At 38.6% G+C, this 22,787-nt stretch overlaps 1 protein-coding gene across 2 annotated transcripts in view; it reads right to left on the bottom strand.

Annotated features, from left to right (window-relative positions):
* prickle2a (prickle homolog 2a) overlaps window positions 1–20,408 on the bottom strand; it is a 57,024-nt gene extending 36,616 nt beyond the window's left edge. For both annotated transcript variants that reach the window (XM_048211219.1, XM_048211222.1), the window contains exon 1: window positions 20,124–20,408. The gene's annotated coding sequence lies outside the window, so the exon portion shown is untranslated. The remainder of the gene's footprint in view (window positions 1–20,123) is intronic.
* Between the last annotated feature and the right edge of the window lie 2,379 nt (window positions 20,409–22,787).

The raw sequence follows: 22,787 nt of genomic DNA, 5'->3' as shown, positions 1-22,787 counted from the left end.
GAGCACGCTGCCGTCCCAGAGCAGCCCCAGTCTGAGCACGCTGCCGTCCCAGAGCAGCCCCAGTCTGAGCACGCTGCCGTCCCAGAGCAGCCCCAGTCTGAGCACGCTGCCGTCCCAGAGCAGCCCCAGTCTGAGCACGCTGCCGTCCCAGAGCAGCCCCATTCTGAGCACGCTGCCGTCCCAGAGCAGCCCCATTCTGAGCACGCTGCCGTCCCAGAGCAGCCCCAGTCTGAGCACGCTGCCGTCCCAGAGCAGTCCCAGTCTGAGCACGCTGCCTTCCCAGAGCAGCTCCAGTCTGAGCACGTTGCCGTCCCTGAGCAGTTCCAGTCTGAACCCGCTGCCGTCCCTGATACGGCCACGAAGCACCCTTGGCCAGCCCTGTCGCCATCATCCAAGCCTTCTGCCCTGCTGCCACCGTCCAAGCCTTCTGCCCTGCCGCCACCACCCAGATCTTCTGTCCTGCCGCCATCATCCAAGCCTTCTGCCCTGCCGCCGCCGCCCAGGCTTTCTGCCCTGCCGCCACTGCACAGGCCGTCTGAACAGTTGGAACCAGCCTGGTCAGTTCCTCCGGCACCACCCTGGCAATCAGCCAGGATTCCAGACCCGCTGGAACCAGCCTGGTCAGCTCCTCCAGCGCCGCCCTGGCACTCAGCCAGGACTCCAGAACCACTGGAACCAGCCTGGTCAGTTCCTCCAGCACCGCCCTGGCTATCAGTTGGGCACCCTGGATCTGGCCCACCATCCCTCCCCCTGATCCTCCTCCTGTCCACCTCCCTCCTGAGTTTTTTGTGTTTTTGTTTTTTGTCTGGTGGAGCGTCTGGTAGCCGCTCCTTTGAGGGGGGGTAATGTCACGATCACCTGTGAGAGTGCCCTTCAGCCTCTAGAGGGCACTCCTTCCCGGACTCACTGTTTCACTCATTTCATGAACTACATTTCCTTACACACTCCCTGGACTAATTACCATTCATCATTGCACCCAGCTGTCTTGTGTTTGTTCATTAGTGTTTGTCTATTTAATCTTAGTTGTGTCTGTCCTTGGTTGTGGTTCGTTGTATTTTGTTACGTGCACTTTTGTTTCTCTGGCTTTTGTTTCATGGACTGGATATTCTGGATTTTGACCCCTGCCTGTCTTTGGATATATGTTTCTGGATTCCCCAATAAATACTTATGCTGCAACTGGATCACAACATCTTGTTCTTGTGTGCCCGTGACAGTAACTTGATGACTTTTATGTTTGTCATATAAATTAACATACTCTTTGAATTATGAAAACTGGTCAAGCAAGAAGCTTCTATCAGAATCTAAACCAGTGAAATTACTAATATAATTATGGTAAAGATTTTCAGTTAAAACTACAAAAAAAAAAAAAATTCTACTCTGGAATAGAGTATGCTTGTGGATTTAGTGGCACTAGCGGTCCCATAAGGCTGTATTACACATTAATTTGAGCAGAATTTCTCAGTAGAGATGGCTAAACTCCACCATACATGTTAGTCAGTGTTTTTAGATAATCTGTGCTTTTTTCACAATGGAAAGAGGGTGAATGTGCATGGTTACCAGGTTGGGAAGATTAAATAAAATATTCATGTATGAGAATAGCTCTGATTGCAGAATTTAAAGTCTTGACATCTGGAAACACTGATCATTAAAGCTCTTAGAGGCTTGTTACCAGTGCAAGATAATGGAAATATCAAATGGGCCAATATCGCATTATGCTAAATTAATCGAGAGAATTGTGATCATGATCAAAATACATTAAATAGTGGAGTCATACATTCACTGTCGAGTGGAAATACCATAATTTTGGTATCCTTGCACAGTGCTGCTGAAAGAGTGACCCCGACCCAGAGGATATCAGGTATCAATCTGAGTAAACAGCAGAAATGCAGCTGTTACCCCGGAAACCTCATAAACAAAGCAGCTGCCCTTTTTTCTGTTTATAAACAGTATTTAAATGTTTCAGATTTTTTGTATTCGCTATGGTGTTCATCACAATGCCAAATACTTAAAGGTGCCCAAGAATGCTTTTTCACAAGATGCAATATAAGTCTAAGGTGTCTCCTGAATGTGTCTGTGAAGTTTCAGCTCAAAATACACCATAGATTTTTTTAAATTAATTTTTTTAACTGCCTATTTTGGGGCATCATTAACAATGCACTGATTTACACTCGACACCGCCCCCTTAAATCACATGCTCCCTGCCACACGAGCTGTCGACTATATTACAGCGCATTTACAAAGTTCACACAACTAATATAACCCTCAAATGGATCTTTACAAGATGTTAGTCATGCATGCTGTATACATGCTTCGAATTATGTGAGCAAAGTATTTATTTGGATGTTAACGTTTTATTCTGAGTGAATGTGAGGCTGTCCTCCGTGGCTAACGGCTAATGCTACACTGTTGGAGAGATTTATAAAGAATGAAGTTGTGTTTATGAATTATACAGACTGCAAGTGTTTAATAATGAAAATAGCGACAGCTCTCTTGTCTCCGCGACAGTCATAAACGATGGTAACTTTAACCACATTTAACAGTACATTAGCAACATGCTAATGAAACATTTAGAAAGACAATTTACAAATATCAGTAAAAATATCATGATATCATGGATTATGTCAGTTATTATTGCTCCATCTGCCATTTTTCGCTGTTGTTCTTGCTTACCTAGTCTGATGATTCGGCTGTGTGCAGCTCCAGACGTTAACTGGCTACCCTTGTGTAATCCCTTTCATAATGTTGGGAACGTGGGCTGACATTATGCAAATATTGGGCCGTACACCCCGACTGTTACGTAACAGTCGGTGTTATGTTGAGATTCGCCTGTTCTTCGGAGATCGTTTAAACAAATGAGATTTATATAAGAAGGAGGAAACAATGGAGTTTGAGACTCACTGTATGTCATTTCCATGTACTGAACTCTTGTTATTTAACTATGCCGAGGTAAATTCAATTTTTGAATCTAGGGCACCTTTAAAAAGATATTGTACAATATCCCAAATGTTTCCAACTATTTGTAAATCGTGAGAAACTTAAAATTTTAACCAAGGCTCCGGGACGTGTGAGGACAATTTCAATTTCAATATAATCAAGTAATAGCTACCCTAAAGAAATAAGCTTTAAGGGAAGATTTAAAAACACTAAGGGATTCTGCTTGCCTAATCCGAGCAGGCAAGGAATTCCAAAGTCTTGGAGCGACTGAAGAAAATGCCCCATCACCCATAGATTTTAAACGGGTATGAGGAAGGCCAGCTTCCGAAGAGCGGAGAACACGCACAGGTGTGTAAGGGGCTAAAAGCTCAGAGAGATAGTGAGGAGCCAAACCATTCAAAGCTTTATAAACAAGCATGAGAACTTTAAAATCCACCCGAAATCTGACAGGGAGCCAATGTAAAGACTCCAAGACTGGAGTGATGTGATCTCCTTGTCCTGGTTCCAGACAGGATTCGGGCGGCTGAATTTTGAACCAGCTTTAATTTATTTAGGGTAGCATTTGAGACCCCGACCAGCAAAGCATTACAATAATCAATGCGAGAAAACACAAAGATATTGATCAGCTTTTCAGCCACCAGGAGTGACAGCATAGGACGCAATTTGGCAATGATTTTTTGATGAAAGAATGTCTTTACAGTGTTCTGAACATGGGGAACAATTTTTAAACGTGCATAAAATATCACCCCTGAATTTTTTAATTTTGTTTGAAATTCCAGTGTAGAGCCATCCACACTTAAAGTTAAAGACCCAGCCTTACGTGTCTGGTAGGGTGCATTAAGCATTACCTCCGTCTTGTCACTGTTCAGACACAAGAAATTTCCAGACATCCATTTTTTTATCTCAGAAATACATTGAGAAAGAAAAGACACAGCCACATTAACATCAGGTTTTGAATGTACATAAACCTGAATGTCATCTGCATAAAAGTGAAAGTTGAGATCTTCAAAAGTTGACCCAATGGATAAATGTAAATGCTAAAAAGTAAAGGGCCCAAAACTGATACTTGAGGAACACCAGATTTCACAACGCCAATATCAGACCTGCAACCACCCATAGTAATGAACTGCTTTCGATCTGAGAGATAAGACTCAAACCAGCGTAGTGCAGTCCCAGAAACACCAAACACAGACTCTAACCGAGTAAGTAAAACTGAATGATCAACAGTGTCGAATGCGGCACTGAGATCAAGAAGAATCAAAATAGAAAGACAGCCGGAATCAGAAGCTATTAGCAAATCATTAGTGACCTTAACTAAAGCTGTTTCAGTGCTGTGGAGTTTATGAAATCCCGATTGAAGTGGCTCAAAAAGATTGTTTGCGGTAAGATGAGAATTCAACTGATTAGCAACAATTCGCTCTAAAATTTTGGCGAGAAACGAAAGATTGGATATGGGACGGAAATTATTGAGATTATCAAAATTGATGTTATTATTTTTTTTTGGTACGGGGGTCACAGCAGCAATTTTAAATGCTGCTGGCACTACACCAGTACACAGAGAATCATTGATGATAAAGTATACGACATAATACGGACATAAAGTAGTAAAATACGATTGAAACAGCCCGGTTGGTACAGGATCAACAATGGAAGTGACAGCTTTCATTTTTGAATCCTCATTGCAAAGAGAATTCAAGTCCATTGAGGAGAAGTTTGAGAGATGGATACCAGAAAATTCTGAAGCAGATAAAGTAGAAACAGACGAAGGAAGAGAAGAAATAATACATTTATGAGTGTGATCAATCTTAGAGCTAAAGTAATCAAGAAACGTATTACAAAGGTGAGTTGAGGCAGAACCAGTCAAAGAACTCTTACATTTGAGTAGTTTGTTGATTGAATGGAACAATTGTCTCGGGTTATTCTGATTGTTATCAACAATCTGTGCAAAATAAGCAGACCTTGCTGCTGCAATTTTAGTCTTTTTTGCAATTTTTTATCATTATTCCAAGGAGAGGAACATCCAAAGGAAACAGATCATGATTTCAAAGGGGCAAGTAAATCCAGGTCAGACAAGAGAACAGAATTAAACAGGATTACTTTGTCTTCCAACACATCAAATGGAGAAAAGCAACAATTGAATTCAGCAAAATCAGAGGGGTCAATAGATCTCCATTTGTGATAATTAATAATGCGAGAAGATGTAGTGTTCATGCCAGGCAGCTCCATATTAAAATAGACAGCAAGATGATCCAACAGCCCTAAGTTAGAGGTGGACAACAGGGACACAAATCAAGGATCACCAAATCAAGAGTGTGGCCTTACCGACACTTTTTTGGTAAACTGTGATAAGATAGATGACTGCAGATAGAGACAGATGGTGTGGATATAGAAAGGGTTAATGAAAATAAGTTTCTTGGGGTGATATTTCAGTAGATGACAAAATAAGCTGGAAATCTCACATAAAACATGCACACAATAAACTTCCAAGAAGCATTTCAGTACTGAATAAAGCAAAGCATGTTCTGGACCACAAATCACTCACTGATATTACCATATTTAAATTACTGTGCGAAGGCTTAGGGCAATACTTATAAATGCAGATTATAATCACTGTCTATGTTGCAAAAAAATAGCCATAAGGATAATACCGGTTACAGAGATCACACAAATTCATTATTTTTTAAAATCAAAGACATTGAAATTCATTGATTTGGTACATTTTCAAACAGCACAATTAATGTAAAGCAAAAAAACAACCTACTCCCTGGCAATAAAAAAATAAAAAATAAAAATAAATGAATAGACAAGGGAGATATAATTTTAGTGTGGAGTACAACATTAAAGAGTTTTTGTATTTCATCTGAATCGGTAAAGGTTCAACTTTTAGTTGCATACACTCGCAACAACAACCATAAGCTGTGCTTTTTATAAAATAAAGAAAGCAAACAGGACACGCTTTCAGCTGTCTTGGTCTCCGTGAACTTCTTTCTGAAGCACATTATTAAAATTAACTGCTAAATCTAACCATCATAGAGTGAAAGTTTATCATTTGGACGTGTTTTGTCTCATCAATTAACACATTCAAACGATTTTAAAAATGGAAGAAGAGGTGAAAATCAGGACTCGCAAGCTGTTATCTGTGCGCACAGCCTCACACCCCCGAAACGCACAACGCAGAGAGTGAGATAGCGCTCGAACACCGAATTAATTCCTCTTTCGCGTTTACTTGCGCTTGAACGGACACATACACACAAAATTATGTCAACATCTCGGCTAGTATTCTTTCGATTACGTCATAAGTGAACAGTTGAGAAAGAAACCGGATGTGTGTCAGTTATCCGGTCCGTGCTTTTCTTCTTAAAGTGACAGCAGCCTAATATTCTTGTTGTCGTCTGTGTCATTAATGTTAGTAAAATAATAATAATAATCTTTATCATCATCTAACATGTTCGAGAGAAAAGTAGATAGTGAGGAGAGCAGTCAGGAGGAAAATGATGAGGGCAGCTTTTAGGATAAGTGTGTTGTGTAAAGTCTGAGTACCAAGTAACATCTCCAGGTGCACCCTTGAGAACCCCTGTCTATAGAAATGTGTACTTTCAAAACAACCAATTCAAATACAAATAATATTCTTTGATTGTGTTATCTATATGAAATCAACGAGAGGTACAGTCTTTGAGCTCATGAATGTGGTCACACCCAGATATACGGTAATCATCGTGTCAGCCACACGAACGTCAACTCAAAGCATCATCTACATTTCATTTTACATATAATGTATATATTTCATAGTATATTTCATAGGGTGCCTCCTGAAGAAGGCTGTGTCAAGCCGAAATGTGTTGATCAACACTTTTAGGGGTGGTTTCCCAGACAGAGATTAAGTCCTAGATCAAAATGGCACTTTAAACCAGATGCTTTCCCTGTCATTGTTTTAAATAGTTCTAGACTTAGTCTAGTCCAGAGTTTAATAAGCTGATTTCCTGGAGGAAGACTAGAGCTACTACCAGAAGGCAGGTTTAACTTCAGATTAATTTTGTGTTTCAAAGAAGACACATGGATACATACAGTTGTGGTCAGAATTATTGGCACCCTTAGCGAATATGAGGGGGGAAAAAAAGAAGAAGAAAAAATAATCACAAAAACCTAACCTTTCATTGAAAAAAAAAAAAAAAAAAAAAAAAAAAATCTGAAATGTTTTTTTCTCTAATATGCATTGGCCACAATTGATGGCATTCTTTTATTCAAAACTTTTTGCAACCTCCTTTAGCCGAGACAACAGCTCTGAGTCTTCTCCTATAATGCCTGATGAGTTTGGAGAACAGAGACCATTCCTCCATACAGAATCTCTCCAGATCCTTCAGATTCCCAGCTCCATGTTGATGCACTCTGCTCTTCAGTTGTCTATAGGGTTCAGGTCAGGGGATGATGGCCATGACAGAACCTTCATTTAGTGCTCAGTGACACATTTTGTTGTTTTTGATGAGTGTTTTGGATTATTGTCCTGATGGAAGATCCAAACAAAAACTGGACAGTCCCATTATAAGATTTGCAGCAGATGCAGTCAGGTTTTTATCTATTTGATTCCATGATGCCATGTATCTGAACAAGATGTCCCAAAAAAGCCCACAATATTAAATATCCAGCAGTATATTTAATTGTACACATGGGGTACTTTTATCCCTATGTGTGTGCACTGTGCACCAAACCCATCTTGAGTGTTTTTAGTTGTATCTGACCACTGAACCCAAGATGTAGTAGTGTTTTTGGATGAGAGCAGTATTCTGCAATTCTACAGCTGACTCTTTAGACACTATTATTATTGCCCTGGTGGTGGAAATGGATTTTTTTTTTTTTACTTTCTATTTTGTGCTATTTTCTGACTTTCTAAGTTGGGAAGCTCATCAGAACTATATTCGTTGGTTTTACTCACTGTGATGGATGATTAAGGAACATGACCTTTTTGTTCCCTCATATTAATAGTCCTGTGAAACAGGAAGTCATGGCTGGACAATTTCATCCTGGTCTGCTAAAACTTGTAAAATGTGAATAAATGTGAACACTAAATGTGAATGGGAATATACTTCAGAGATTTTACTCATAATAATTTCTAGAGGTACGATTAATGGCCAGTGTGTTTTAGAGAAAACATTTATTTCATTATGTGATTTTTTTAAATGAAAAATCAAAAGGATAAACAATAAAACAATACAGATTTAGTTTCACAGCCTTCTTTATATTTACCAACAGTGCTAATAATTGTGACAATGACTAATATATATGTATATTCCTTTTCCTGATGTGTGCAGTTTAATTTGCTTGCTTTAAAAGATTTTTTTCAGTCTTTTTCTGCTGCCATTGTTTTCCTCTGATTTTTTTCTCAGTTCCATGCAATTTTAAGCATTTCCTGGATCATTCCATGTTTTATAGGCACAGATCAGCACAGTTGGTTTTAAATTAATCTTGTTAATTTTTGTTAATTTAATTCATAGTTCAGGTGTTAGTAATGTGTACCTAATTTGTGTTTCAAAAGCCTTTTTATAAAACACAATTAAATATTCTAGATTAAGGCCTACTCCTGGCTTAATTTAAACCCTGTCCTGGAAACTGTCCCTTTATGTTTTAATGACTTAGCCCAGTTAATTAAAGTCTTTTACGCTTAACCACACGAGTGCCTTGGAATGTTTTGTTGTTTCATCTGATGTTTACTCTCATGTATCCAATGAGCAGCAGTGGCTATGTTTATACCACTGTAGCATACCCAGCTGGCTTGTTTGGGAGGTATATTTCATAGGTTTTGAAAGAAGAGCAAAAAGCTTAGAAGAATTTACTTCAGAAAAAGAACACGATCTGATGAGGTTTGATTCAGCGGATGATATCATTTCTGACAAGTCATTTGACACTCCCTCTCATACGGCCTTTCTAACACAAAAAGTTTCTCACACCAGTTGTAGCACAGTTTGTGTTCAATATAATTTAATTAGACTTTAACACCACAGGCCCCGCCCTCTAGCCTTCTGTTGCCCACAACTGAACTATACCGCCAATTCAAACTGTATGCTAATTATCATCTTTGCTAGTTTTTAATAGTTTTAAGCAAAATAGTGAGCTGACGGAACACAAATGAGAGACGAAATAGAACGTACATGAGATAATAGAAATGGTACAGATGTTGTAGCATGTAAGATTTGAACACCCAACCTTTAGACTAGAACCCAGTTACTTAACACAGTGCCCTGCAGAGGACACATGTTTGTCCTGATGTCAAGGAGATCTTCCAAAGTGAGATTGTACACACTAAAGCAGGGGTGGGCAATTCATTTTCCCAAGGGGCCACATGAGAAAATGGGGTGGTTGTGGAGGGCAGCACCAGTACACTCAACTCATTTCCCTTCATAAAAACAGTAAATGAAACAATGATACATTGAAAATGTGGAGCACACAATCACTATTTAATCACTATTTAAGGAACATCCATTTTAAAAATGTGCATTTTTATCCAGGGTTTCAAAAAATAGCATCACAACTTTTACATTTAATAAAACTTTTATATCTGTATTTTAAAAAAAGGACCAGCATCACTTTAACTAAAAATGTAAAAAAAAAAAAAATGAAAAAAACGGCAGAAGGTGGCAGCAAGTCACTGTTAATGAGTTAATCATTGAGATTACACAGATTCATCCAAACACCGATTCATTCAGAAACTTTTGCCTGCCTTAATGTGGGAGTCATTGAGATTCAACCGATTCATTCAACTCGTTCAAACAGCTGATTCATTCACCGTCGCGTGTTGCTCAGAGACTCAAAACTGTGGTGGTCTTTGTTTGGAACTACTTTCGTTGGAGAAATATAACAAAAACATTATGGGGTAAAACATAAGTCTCTAATTATTAACTTCTTGTTTATAAGTGTATTTGTAGTAATACTGATACTTGGAGAAAAACGGCACAATTCGTATACCTATATTAAAGTATATTATGTATATATATATATATAAAACAATGTAGTAAACAATGGGGCATTTTTTCCCTTATCTTGAATCATGGGGCTATTCTAAATGCATTTGAATAGATTAAATCGCGCAGTGAAAGCGTGCACGCTCACTAACCTAGACAACATCACGGAGTGTATGCGTGCACTCTATGGGTGTGTTTCTGTTTGGCTTTGGTAAAGTGAGGGACATACTAGACTAGATAGATAATTCCAGATTGTTAAAACAACAATTACGATATTATCGATGTAGATATACATCACATCGCTCACATTTTACTATTAGCCTGATAGCTGAAGAGCCACATTAGAATGAAAGGCCAGTGGTTAGACTAACATTGCATACAACAACAAATACTGACCGAAGAAAAACACAAAGGTGTTTCTTTGTAACAGAGAATATTGAAAATTTGTTTGGTAATTTCTGTGCACCTCAGTTCAAAGATCATCTGAGACGATTTTGGACAACACTGGACAAAAAAATGTTTGGTTTTGATAGTTTGAAGGATTGGAAAGATACAGCCTTTTCATCTAAATTTTGATCAACATCGTTAACTCTGCTCTGTGCAACTTTGTCTAATGAACATTGGTGCCAATGTTGGTGAGAAATGGACAACATGTGAAGTAGCAGCAAATAATGAAAAACTGTAAATTTGAAAATGGTGATTCCTGGAATGAGCATAGTTAAAGTAAGACATTAATGTAAGACATTGAATGTGATCAGCATGAGAAGATAAATCAGATTGACTCATTTCATTTCTAGGACAAAGGTTTTAAAAGTTACAACCAAAAGAAAAAAACATTTTTGAACTGATGGTGCCACTGATGGTTGGGGACCTATTCATGCCCACCCCAATAAGTGTGCCAAATTTCATCATTTTCCTACAAGCAGATCTATGGGCTGCTATAGACTCTCGTGATAGAGGATTAATAATAATAATAATAATAATAATAATAAGATTGCAAACAGCAATTCAGGGCAAAGCACTGAAGGCACTGCAAAAGCACAAGTACAGCAAGCAGAATGCTGGAAAATGACAAATGAGACATTCGACATAAAGATACTGCATTTCAGACAATGTTTTTAAAAGTTACAAGCTTTTTTTTTTAGGCATTACATTTTGAACACTAGGGGGTGCTGACTTTAAGGTTTTCAGGCACCTTCAGGAAATGTTAACAATGATCTCTATAAATTTTTTTGCTCATATGTCCAAGCATTTAAGAAATGACAATTCAAAATGGAGGGCAGGCAATTCATCGATCCCGGTAAATACAGTATCGGCAGATTTGGAAATGAACCAAGGAATCCGTTTTTTTCGGATTTATTGAGAATTTTCTCAAAATTTGTCATGTACCCTCAGATAATTATGCCAACAAATCGTATCATGTTTTGTTTAGATAAATCAAAGTATCATGGGCACACCCTTCTAAGGCCTCAGAGGATGTGAATGGGTGAGTTTCTATCCACCTTTTTCCTGAGTAAACGATGAGCGCCGCCATGAGGAATTCCAACTTCCGTTTGGATGCTGTCCTGTTCCGGGCTCCGTAGGATCACATTGTCAAACCGGGGTTAAAAGAGCATCTGAATCATCTAAACAAACGTTTTGAACATTACTATAAGTAAAAATGTGTGCAGGGTTAAGCTGTGCTGTGCTGCTACATAACAGCAATAAACTGAAGAAATTCTTGGAAAATATGTTTTTAGCACCAGCGAATCTGAAGATAATGTCCGTATACAGCGCTGTATGCCTTGCATTTTATGCTAGACTGGCAAGAGAAAATGAGCATGGCTTGCAGTACTTGGGTTGAGGACAAAATCCCATGAATTTCATGCTGAGCTGAGTGTAGGATATGTGCCCTCTTATGTTTTCCGTAACTTCTCACAGCTTCATGTCAACTCATTAAACTTTGATGAGTGAGGCAGTAACAAAAGACAGTCATTGCTACACTATAAAGCGATGGCGCTGTGGAGCCATGCTTTTAAAACCATTTTCATATGTTTAACAATACATTATTATCAGCTTGGAAAATACACTAATTTGACTAGAAACACTGGAGACCGGAAATGTAAAGCATCATTTCAGTACGAGTCAGGCGAGACTTCTCCGTTCAGAAAAATGTGGGTTTGGAGGTGGGTCATATCACACCACTCTGAACATCTTGTATTCTCTCTTATCTAACACACCTGATTGTTAACAGAGAGCTCCATGAACTGAACTGTGTGAAAAAAACACATTTTGGAATTTCCCGACGGACAGGTCAGGAAATAGAGGGCTGGCACCCCAAACCAACGGAGGGTGTTTTGTTAGAGAGACATTCGCTTGTCTCCCATTTCATGCATGGGATGAGGCGGTCGAAACCTTCACGTCCCGCTTGTGTTCCTTCTTGGGACTTATCTGTAGTCTCAGAAGGTTTGACAGGGACTCTGTGTGAACAGTTCTAGTCAAGAGAATTCTGACTCTCAGGGTAGTTTTGTTGATGGCTTTAATATCACTCAAGCAGATTGGTGTTTTGTAGGCCTTATTGGTGATCTCATCTTGTATGGATTTTGCTCCTGGTTTAGTTAAAAGGCACATATTATGCAAAATCCACTTTTACATGGTGTTTGGACATAAATGTGTGTTGGCAGTGTGTGAACACAACCAGCCAAGGGCTGCACGATATATCGTTTTAGCATTGAAATCGTGATGTGCGCATCCGCGATAGTCACATCGCAGGATGTGCAACGTCTAGTATAGAGATCGTAAATCCAGCACGGTTCAAAACGCACGCGATTCTCTGATTAATAGCACATATATACAATGAAAGTTTATCATTTGAATCCTGTCAGTTCAAACATTCAAGAGATTTTAAACCATTTGAGCGCAGGAAGACACAAAAGAGAACTCAATTCTGAACGTGCCCAAGTGTGGCTGTTTTAAGTGCGCACAGGCACACACACACACAGCCACGCAGACGCACATGAACACAACATGCTATTCTATTCCGTGTCTATTTGTGCCTGAACGGACACATACATGCAAAAAAAAAAAAAAAAAATCTAAATGCACATAAAAGATTGCCTATCCTGGTAAACACAACTGAATATGGCTTAGGTGAACGAAACAACTGAGAAAGAAAACCGGATGTGTAACAGTATTTCGGATCCGCGCCGCGCATTCGTTCTTAAAGTGACAGTAGCCCCTGCTGTTTTCTGTGACAGGAATGTTAATCAAACAACAAAAGACAAAGAGAAAAAACACTTTGTAATTTTAACACAGATTAATTATATTTAATTTATACAGTGAGACTATGCAGTATTATTTTACATTTGATTCAATTTCTGTACCTGAATACTATTAGACTTACCTGAAATATATAAAGCACTATTTATTTCATCTTTGTTCTATTATATTTATCTATGCTTGTAATTTAATTATTTTCTATGCATATTCACTTCACTACAAAATCACCCCAATCATCCTAGAATGATTAATTCTTTCCAAATAGAGCCATTTAAGTCATCTGGTGAATGTTTTATCACAGAAAAACAAAATATTGCAATGTCAGTTTTTCCAGTATTGTGCAGCCCTAGCATCAACAATGTCTTGTAAGTAATCCTGGTGTTCTGTTTTAGAATACAAGACTGAACATAAGACTCTTCATTTTCTCCCAACATCTGAGCCACTGAGGACGCAGTGGATTCGTTTTATTTTTGAAGGTAATGCGCCCCAAAATCTGCCTAAATGTGTTTATGTCTACGCATAACATTTCACTCCATACTGCTTAGTGAACGAGGGGCAATACAATGCAGGCTTTACTAAAACATTGTTACTCAAGGATGGATCTGTACCAACTGTTCATGATCCTCCAAAAGAAGAAAGAAAGTGTCACACAGTTTATTTTTTATGATTTTTGAGCAAATCGCCATTTCAGTCGATGTGCCAGTTAGCCAGTTCCACAACAAATGCAGCTAAAGCTATTGTTGTCTTAGAGACCAGATGTCCATCGTCTATTTTAAACCTTGTTTATATACTTTACAACCACACGTTTGTGAAGAGCAGCGCAAAAGCTGATTGTCTTGAAAAACTGTGTACGTTTTCTGTAAAGACAAGTGGTGGGTTGGTGTATTGTAATTGTATTTTTACAATTATAAATGCACAAAATGTATTTAGACATAGACCTCATGTTTAATACAATAGTTTCATCCTTACATCTCCTATAATACAATATACTGTTAGTCTCGAGAGTATTTACATTAGTCAATAAATACATGGATCCACATAAAGAATTAGATTGTCCCGATGGACTAGTGGTAGAATTCTTGTTAAACGTGCCAGAGGTTCTGTTTTTTTTTTGTCTCATTAAAGCTAATATTAAGATTATTTTCTCATTAAAACTAATCATTTTATATGAACATGAAAATGAAAGATGTTCATAAGTGATTGTATATATTAAAAGCAGCTAGGGACACGTTGGTGTGCATTTTGTCTTGTGATTTCACCGGAACGAATAGAGAGTCTCCACACTGGCGTTAAGCGATAGATTGAAGCGCTCGTCCGTGTGAAGACAGCGCAGTGTGCAGCGCTCTAACGTCAAGAGAACACTGTTGCGCCACTGATAACAGCGGCAACAAAAAGTGGTGGGGACATGTCCCACCCGCAAACTAGACCTATGACTACAACACAGCAACATGCTACTGAGTAACAACCAGTTTATCGGCCTGTACACTTCGCACAGACTGACACAATGAACCGACTGCTGTTCAAACAGATAAGACCAGGGAACCGGGAGTCCATTCCACATCCAAATGATTAAACCTGATAAACTGCAGCCTGCCATCATCCTGTGACTGAAAAGAAAAGGAGAAATCGACTGCAATAACACAAAGCTTAAAGAAGTTGCAGTGACCTTATAGGAACATTTCATAATTAGGGAACGAGATGCTGCATAACTCTGCCACAACCTCCTTCATCTGAGGAAATATGAGGACTGATACCCAGACAATTCATTTTAAAGGGGACCTCACAAGATGTAATATAAGTCTCTGGTGTCTGCAGAATGTGTCTGTGAAATTTCAGCTCAAAATACCCCATGGATTTTTTATTGTACCATGTTTTATCTGCCCATTTTTGGATGAGAGAAAAAAAATGCGCTGATTTGGTATGTGTACCTTTAAATGCAAATTAGCTCGGGCTCCTCGCCCCCAAGCTCGCGATTCCAATACACAAACAATACAGGAGAAGCTCACAAAGCAAATATAACTCTCAAAATGGATCATTACTAACTGTTTGTGATACAGCATATCAGATCACGTAGGTATGGGATGTATTTTGCAGATGTTTGCTAACATTCGATTCTGAATGAGTTTGATGGCGTGCTGCGCGGCTAACGTGGTTAAAGCTACACTGTCGTAGACTCAATAAGAATAAAGATGCGTTTATGAATTATACAGACTGCAAGCGTTTTCAGGTTAAAAATGAAAATGACGACGTGACTCTAGTCTCCATGAATACGGTAAGAAACAATGGTAACTTTAGCCACATTTAACAGAACATTAGCAACATACCAACGAAAAACATTCAGAAAGACAATCTGCAAACATCACGAAATATATATGAAATTGGATCATGAACAGTTGGTATCGATCCATCTTTGAGAATCAACTTCTGTGCAAATCCTGTTTGTTTCACTGACCCTCGTGTCAGTGGTGCCCCCAGAAAATTTTAATAGGGGTGGCCAGATGAGGCCACAGCAAGTCTTGGGGTGGCAAAAAAAAAAAAAAAAAAAAAAAAAAAAAAAAATATATATATATATATATATAATGGCCTATATGTATATACATATACATACATGCAAAGTCGTGTTCGGTCCCATTTATTTGCATACACATACCTACACCGTTTTAGTCCAAAAGTGTGCACATTTGTAGAAATACACATTTACCTCAGATTGCATGATGGTTTCATAATTACCGAGGTCATATAAAATATAGTTTGCTAGGGGGGTTCGGGGGCATGGTCCCCCGAGAAAATTTTGATTTCTCTGGTGTACATATGTGCATTTTTAAGACGTTTTAAGGCCAACAAATTGGATAACAATAGCTTTAAAACCATGTTAACAAATACATGCATTCACAGTTTTGAGGCAGCTTTAATCGCATGTGTGGTAATTTCATGACTTAACTTACAACAGAGCAATGACGGTCATTGCTCGTATTCTTTTGGGCTTTATTTAAGCTATAATAAAGTAATTATGCAGAGCGCGCCGGCGCATTTGCTCATGCAATTCTTGAGTGCGCGCCGCGAGCACAGAATAACAGCTGATTGGACCTGTTCTTTTTTCTGAATTTTACTGACATAGTATGACAACATCTCATCTGACCGCAGTTCACTGTTGTTCAACTGAAGCTCCCTCGTCGTCACTTGTAGCCTATCTTTTCCAATTTTCATTGATTCAACTTATTCATTCAAAAAGCTGATTCATTCAGTAAAGAAACAGCGCCATTTGTTGCTCAGGGACGCAATACAACGCTCAGGATTTGATCTGAACTATATTCATTGGCGAAATTGTGCAGAAACAGGCAATGATGTCTAAAATGTAAACATAAATAAAATGTATATATCATTTGTTATGCTGATATCTGGAGAAAAACGGCACTCTTCATGTGATATTTATTAACACAGTGAAAGCGTGCACTCTAAATGCGCACCGACACTAGTCTAATCTACAAGACAACATCACATACAGGGATGTCAGATCGATTGAGCATCGTTAAAACAACAATTATGATAAAATCGTAGACTAAATATATCGCACACCCCTAACCTACCCTCTTCACAGTATAAATAACATTTGAAATTCAGGTCTGTAGACATTACTATTAGACTCTTGGTGGCAGTGAAACAGCTACTCTGGTGGCGTCAGTCAATCTATCTTTTTTGGTGGCATTTTATTTTCTTTCACTTCATGAACTTGTGAATTTACATTATGCATTTAAATTAATAGTACCCAATGCAAAATCATACTGGGGTGGCCACAAGGGTGGCCAGAGTTTATGCAGGGGTGGCTGTTAACAGATCAGTGATAATGTTTACATAGCTGAGAGATATCAGGAGCTCGGGGATGGCTGTTCTTGAGTCCTGCTGCCTGCAGAGTTTTGTTCCAACCCAACTCACCTTCCTTCATGTAGCTTTAGTAACCCTTTATTACACTGCACAAGTCTGTGGCGCGTTCAACTCCGACACGGACACCGGAGTTAACCGCGACCACTAGTCAATTGTGTTTACACCAGCCATGCTGCGGCACGTTTCATGAGCGTCGCAGAAGCGGGTCGTCGCACTGCTTCGCTAAAGATAGGCACCAAGTCTATTTTTGACGGACGACGCGTCCAAGTCGCGCAGTTCGAATGCAAAATGAAGTCAAAATAATCACCCTGTGTAGACTCACGATCATATTTCACATCACTAGGAGGCCAGAAATTGATGACAAGAGATTTGAAGTTGAAAAACGTAAAAAATCTTTTATCCTTGTCGTACATAACTGGACTTTTAAGCGTATTAACTTCGTCTGTAGGCTACAGCAAAACAAAGTAGGGCATAGCAATAAAGTCAAGTCACCTTTATTTATATAGCGCTATTTACAATGCAGATTGTGTCAAAGCAGCTTTACATTGATAACTGGTACATTATTTTGGCTGCACAGCAACTCTTAAAGAATAGTGTCAACTGTTGAATATCAAATGTCAAGTCAAATGTCAAGTGTCCCCAACTAAGCAAGCCAAAGGCAACAGCGGCAAGGAACCCAAACTCCAACAGGTGACATCAGGTGGCAAACAAGTGGCAAATAAACACAATAAAACTGTACAAAATATAACCATTTAGCCATTAAAAACACGAAAAATCATGGAAAACAATGTCGGACAGTCAAATCTCGTGGTCTGGCTGCTTTGCTTCTGAAATGCTTCTGGTGTGAGTTGACACCACATAGAGGACGGAACAAAACCTCACCAGAGCCGTAACGCCGCAGACGTGTGCGGTGTAAATAAGGGGTAATCCTGAAGACATTCAGGGCTGTGGTTAAACTGCGCAGGACAGCTGCACTCCAGGACCAGTGTTACTGGTACAATGCTGTTGCTTGCGAAAACAACGGCGGTGTCGGCGGTGGAAACGTGCAGATTAAGGGGCGGTGATATCATACGTCAATAGAGAAGGGAAGTTACTGGGTTGTCCCTTTTTATGTTTTCTGGTTTGGAAGATGCACCAGGGAGCCGATTATAGCACTTAAACACGGAAAAAGTCATTTTCATGATATGTCCCCTTTAAAGCTAGAGGGTGGGAGAGTTCGAGGGCACATATAACTGTAGAATATATTACACACATTTCCATCATGCATGAAAAATATTTTAATATGTAGTCTGCAAAAGCTTACAAAAAAGAAATGTGTTTATTAGATGTGCTAGCCAAATCTGCAGGGTCCAGCAAAGTCAACAAAACTGAGAAACAGTTCAATTAAAATCAATACATAAGACATTTCATCATAAGAACTACTAACACGGTGATAGAGACAGTGCAGTGTTGTCATGGTAACATTCAGTGAGGATAAAGAGGAAATGACGCCGTCTTTCATTGCTCTCCTCACCAAGTGTGTGTTTGGACACATTATGAGACACAATCGCCCTCCTCCTGTCCTTTAGAGTGAGGATTCTCAGTTATTAATATTAGCCTAATTTATCTTGATGCAAACTTCCTTATTGACGTTATACGTGTTTATTTGGGAATAAGGGTTTGTCTGTGTTTATCCACAGGCAGCATTTACTTTAAAAGATTTTAAAAAACACGTTACCTCGGGTCACTACTGTAAATGCCCCAGAAATTAGTTAACTTATTAATTTCTGTAAAATTCTATTTGAAATTACCTAAATGTGCAAGATTTCACAGAACTGATTTTTTTTTTTTTTTTTGAAAATGGAATAATTATTGAATGTGGATATAATTCGCATGCCGTCACTTGTCTTTTTATTAGAAATGACATTATACATTTTACACATGACATGTTACATTAAAGGCACCAATCTGAAAAGTTACATAACCCCTCAACCAATCACTGCGTGCATATGATGGAAACATGTCTGTCCAATTTGTCTGTGGTAATCCATGAAATATGTGAAGCAGATAGAAGTAATGACACCAGCAGACACAAAGATCTTTCCCTCTAGATAAACGATTTGAAACACTGAGGATATGAGGAGGAGGAGAACGTGCTAAATTCACATCAGCTCATTTAACACTCATCTCTGTGTGCCGCTTTCACAGCATCTTCTCACACAAACACACACTCACACTCACATTCTGCTCTTGCACAAGCTGAACCATCTCTCACTTCCACCCACTCCATTACGGAGCTGTGCAGGCATGAACACACACCACAACACACAACACACACACACAAACAAACCCCTGCCTGGCACACACATATCTCAACGCTCAAAGGCAAAGATGTGCACACTACACACCATTTGCACAAACTGAGTAACATTACAAACACAGGCAGGTAAAATATGCGCACACCTGCAATGAATATTTTTGTAGTTTAAAGTACACACATGCCATTACATCATACACATACGCGCGCGCTCTGGTGCAGGTCAACTGAAACTGTTTTATACGCACATACAGCATTTTGACTCATTTTAATGAACACCAATTACATTACACACATCTTTATTCAAACCATCACAAACTATCAATCTTATATCTCAACACACACACACAATCATGACACCTTTATGCATAACCCGAAATATTCAGAGAATCACAGCTGATGGCACATTCAAAGCGCATGTCCACTCATATGGGGAAGCATCTCTTTCTGTCTCTCTCTCTATTCTCTCTCTCCCACACACACACACACACACACACACACACACACTCCATTAAAAGCACATAACTGCGCAATATGCTCTGATAACATCGCAGAAATAAATAAATTCTGCAAACTTCTCTGATTTCCCATTATAACAACCAGCTGCAGTTCACACTCAAACTAATTAATCATATACATGACATAACACCTATATAAACCTGATCTATTTCAGTACTCTCTTCATATTTTTTCATCTCCTTTCATGCACAGTACGATAGGGTTATAATCACTATATTTTAATATTTCTCTCTGCTCCTCTCAGAATCTGTGCCATCAGTCACACAGGGTTTTATACTTACCTTGATTTCTTTCTCCCTTTTTCTCGCTTGTTGGTGTTTTCCTGTCTGTACAGTGTGATGCAGGTTTTATGATTGCTGAAGGGATGGTAGCTGGCAGCAGTCTTCCTTGTCTCAGACAGGGAATGAGCCTGGGGTTCTGGGAATGTTTTACCTTCTTTTCGGTTGTTAGGATTATTATGTAGGATTCAGCGTTATGAAGAGTGTTTGCAGTGAGGAAGATGCTTTCATTTTCCTCTGAGAGAGAGTGCACTGCCTCCTCCCAACAGCCTGTCGGAGTGAGTCATCAGCCCTCGACCAATTACACGCTGAGTGTCGAATCTAATGAGAATCAGCGATGGAAGTGGGCAGAACCGACCATACACGCTTCGAAAGGACACAATAAAATAAAGGAGAGCGCGAGAGAGGAGGGGAAGGGAAACAAGGGAAGAAAAAGTCAAATAATTTTTTTTTTTACACATACAAGCAAAGAAAGTGTTTATTGTGTGTTTGTAGGCTACTGATTTTCTTCTTCATTATTTTTCTGCCCTAAAAGTCTAGGAGCGTCAGAAAGACAGGATGGTTCCAGTCGAGCACACTCGTCCGACTCTAGGTGGCGCAATAAGGCAATTTGCGTCTTGGATCATAACTTTAGAGCTAGAAACAAAAATCTTTTTCCAGAATTCTTTATTCAAGCCCAACACATGTATATCATCGACTTTATTTCTACCTATAAAATTTTTCCACCATTTTGAATTTTCTTATTAACATAGCCTACTTTTTCAAGCTCCTCTTAGGCTTTTTGTCCAATCTTCACCAAAATAGGCAGGCAGCAGCTAGGGGCAGTGCTGGCAAAGTTATTAAAGGAATTATGATTCATAGAAGCATTGCAAAGATATAAGTTAATTAACTGGTCAGACAACGTCCACTATTATGAGTTTACCTATAGCTGCTGAATGCAATGGCCAAGCTTAAAGGGCCATGAAACCCTAAACCAAATTTTCTGGGATTTTAACAGGGTTATGTGTAAAAGTCTTTGTGCTGCATGTTTCAAATTGAAGTGCACACTTTGCTCACGCAATCTGCTCCAGTGTTTTTTATGTCTCAGTACGACTCACAGTGAATGAATGCAGCGAATTTATGAAATACTCATTTTTATTTATATTACATTTATATATATATATATAATACATGGCTATTACTGTCATAGTAATAATAATATTTTTATATTTTTATATATATTTTTATTATTATTATATTGTATTTGTTTGGCTTCCTAAAACACCATTGTGAATGTAATGTAGATTGAGACTCTATATACAACTAAAAAGAGGGTTGAGTCCTCTTTAAAGTGGAGCTCTTAATTGTAAAAGTGAACCAGATTGATGAATTTAACTTTAAAAAGTACAAAATTGTCTTCTGGGACAATAGTCTCACAAAATCCTGTGGGAATGACACCAAGGTTTGTAAAAATCCATCATTAGGGGGCACTACAAAACAAAAACTCATTATAACTCCACAACCCATTGAGCAGGGGTGTCCAAACTCGGTCCTGCAGAGCCTCAACACTCCTGCCTGGAAGTTTCTAGTATGCCTAATTAGAACTTGATTAGCTGGTTCAGGTGTGTTTAATTGGGGTTGGAGCTAAACTCTGCTGGACAGTGGCCCTCCAGGACCGAGTTTGGAGATAAGCTTGAAGTTTGAAGATAAAAGATTTTAGCATTTTAGCAAAAGGTAGCTTAATTTGCTGGCATTTTTCAAATATCCGAAAAGGATTCATAATGATGATGACAGTAATACAAATTACTGATAAAATACTCTCATCTGATTTATTGATTTGAAATACAATGAATCAATTAATTAATTTACCTTAATTATTATTTTTAGAAAACATAAGGAACTAACCATCAGCCGAACTAATGCTAATCTGCGGTAGTTTTGTAAAATGGCTGAAAATTATATCAAATTTACCTACTTGACAAAGAGAAGATCTGCCAGCAGTTTATCAGTTGGGTTAGTGTATTGTTCATTTACATGTTTTGTTATATTCATATTTTCCCTCGGGGAGTATTTTAACTTATAAAGTTCTGCAAGTCATACTCGTTTCACAGACTTTGGCATAAAATCATTCTTTTCAGATTCAGTTTTTTTCAGCTGGTCTTTTTAATAGTCAACTTATTTTCGGATCATCAGTCATCAAATTTGGGAAACACTCCCAGGTGAAAAAAAAGTGCATTACTTGAGTGCATTAAAAAAAAATACTTAAATACAAGCAAGTACATTTGTAGTACAAACCCGATTCCAAAAACGTTGGGACACTGTACAAATTGTGAATAAAAACAGAATGCAATGATGTGGAAGTTTCAAATTTCAATATTTTATTCAGAATACAACATAGATGACATATCAAATGTTTAAACTGACAAAATGTATCATTTTAAGGGAAAAATAAGTTGATTTTAAATTTCATGGCATCAACACATCTCAAAAAAGTTGGGACAAAGCCATGTTTAGCACTGTGTGGCATCCCCTCTTCTTTTTATATCAGTCTCCAAATGTCTGGGGACTGAGGAGACAAGTTGCTCAAGTTTAGGAAAAGGAATGTTGTCCCATTCTTGTCTAATACAGGCTTCTAGTTGCTCAACTGTCTTAGGTCTTCTTTGTCGCATCTTCCTCTTTATGATGTGC

Source organism: Megalobrama amblycephala, linkage group LG12 (assembly GCF_018812025.1).
Source record: "Megalobrama amblycephala isolate DHTTF-2021 linkage group LG12, ASM1881202v1, whole genome shotgun sequence".
Lineage (NCBI taxonomy): Eukaryota > Metazoa > Chordata > Actinopteri > Cypriniformes > Xenocyprididae > Megalobrama > Megalobrama amblycephala.
This window is presented reverse-complemented; position numbering and strand designations above follow the sequence as displayed.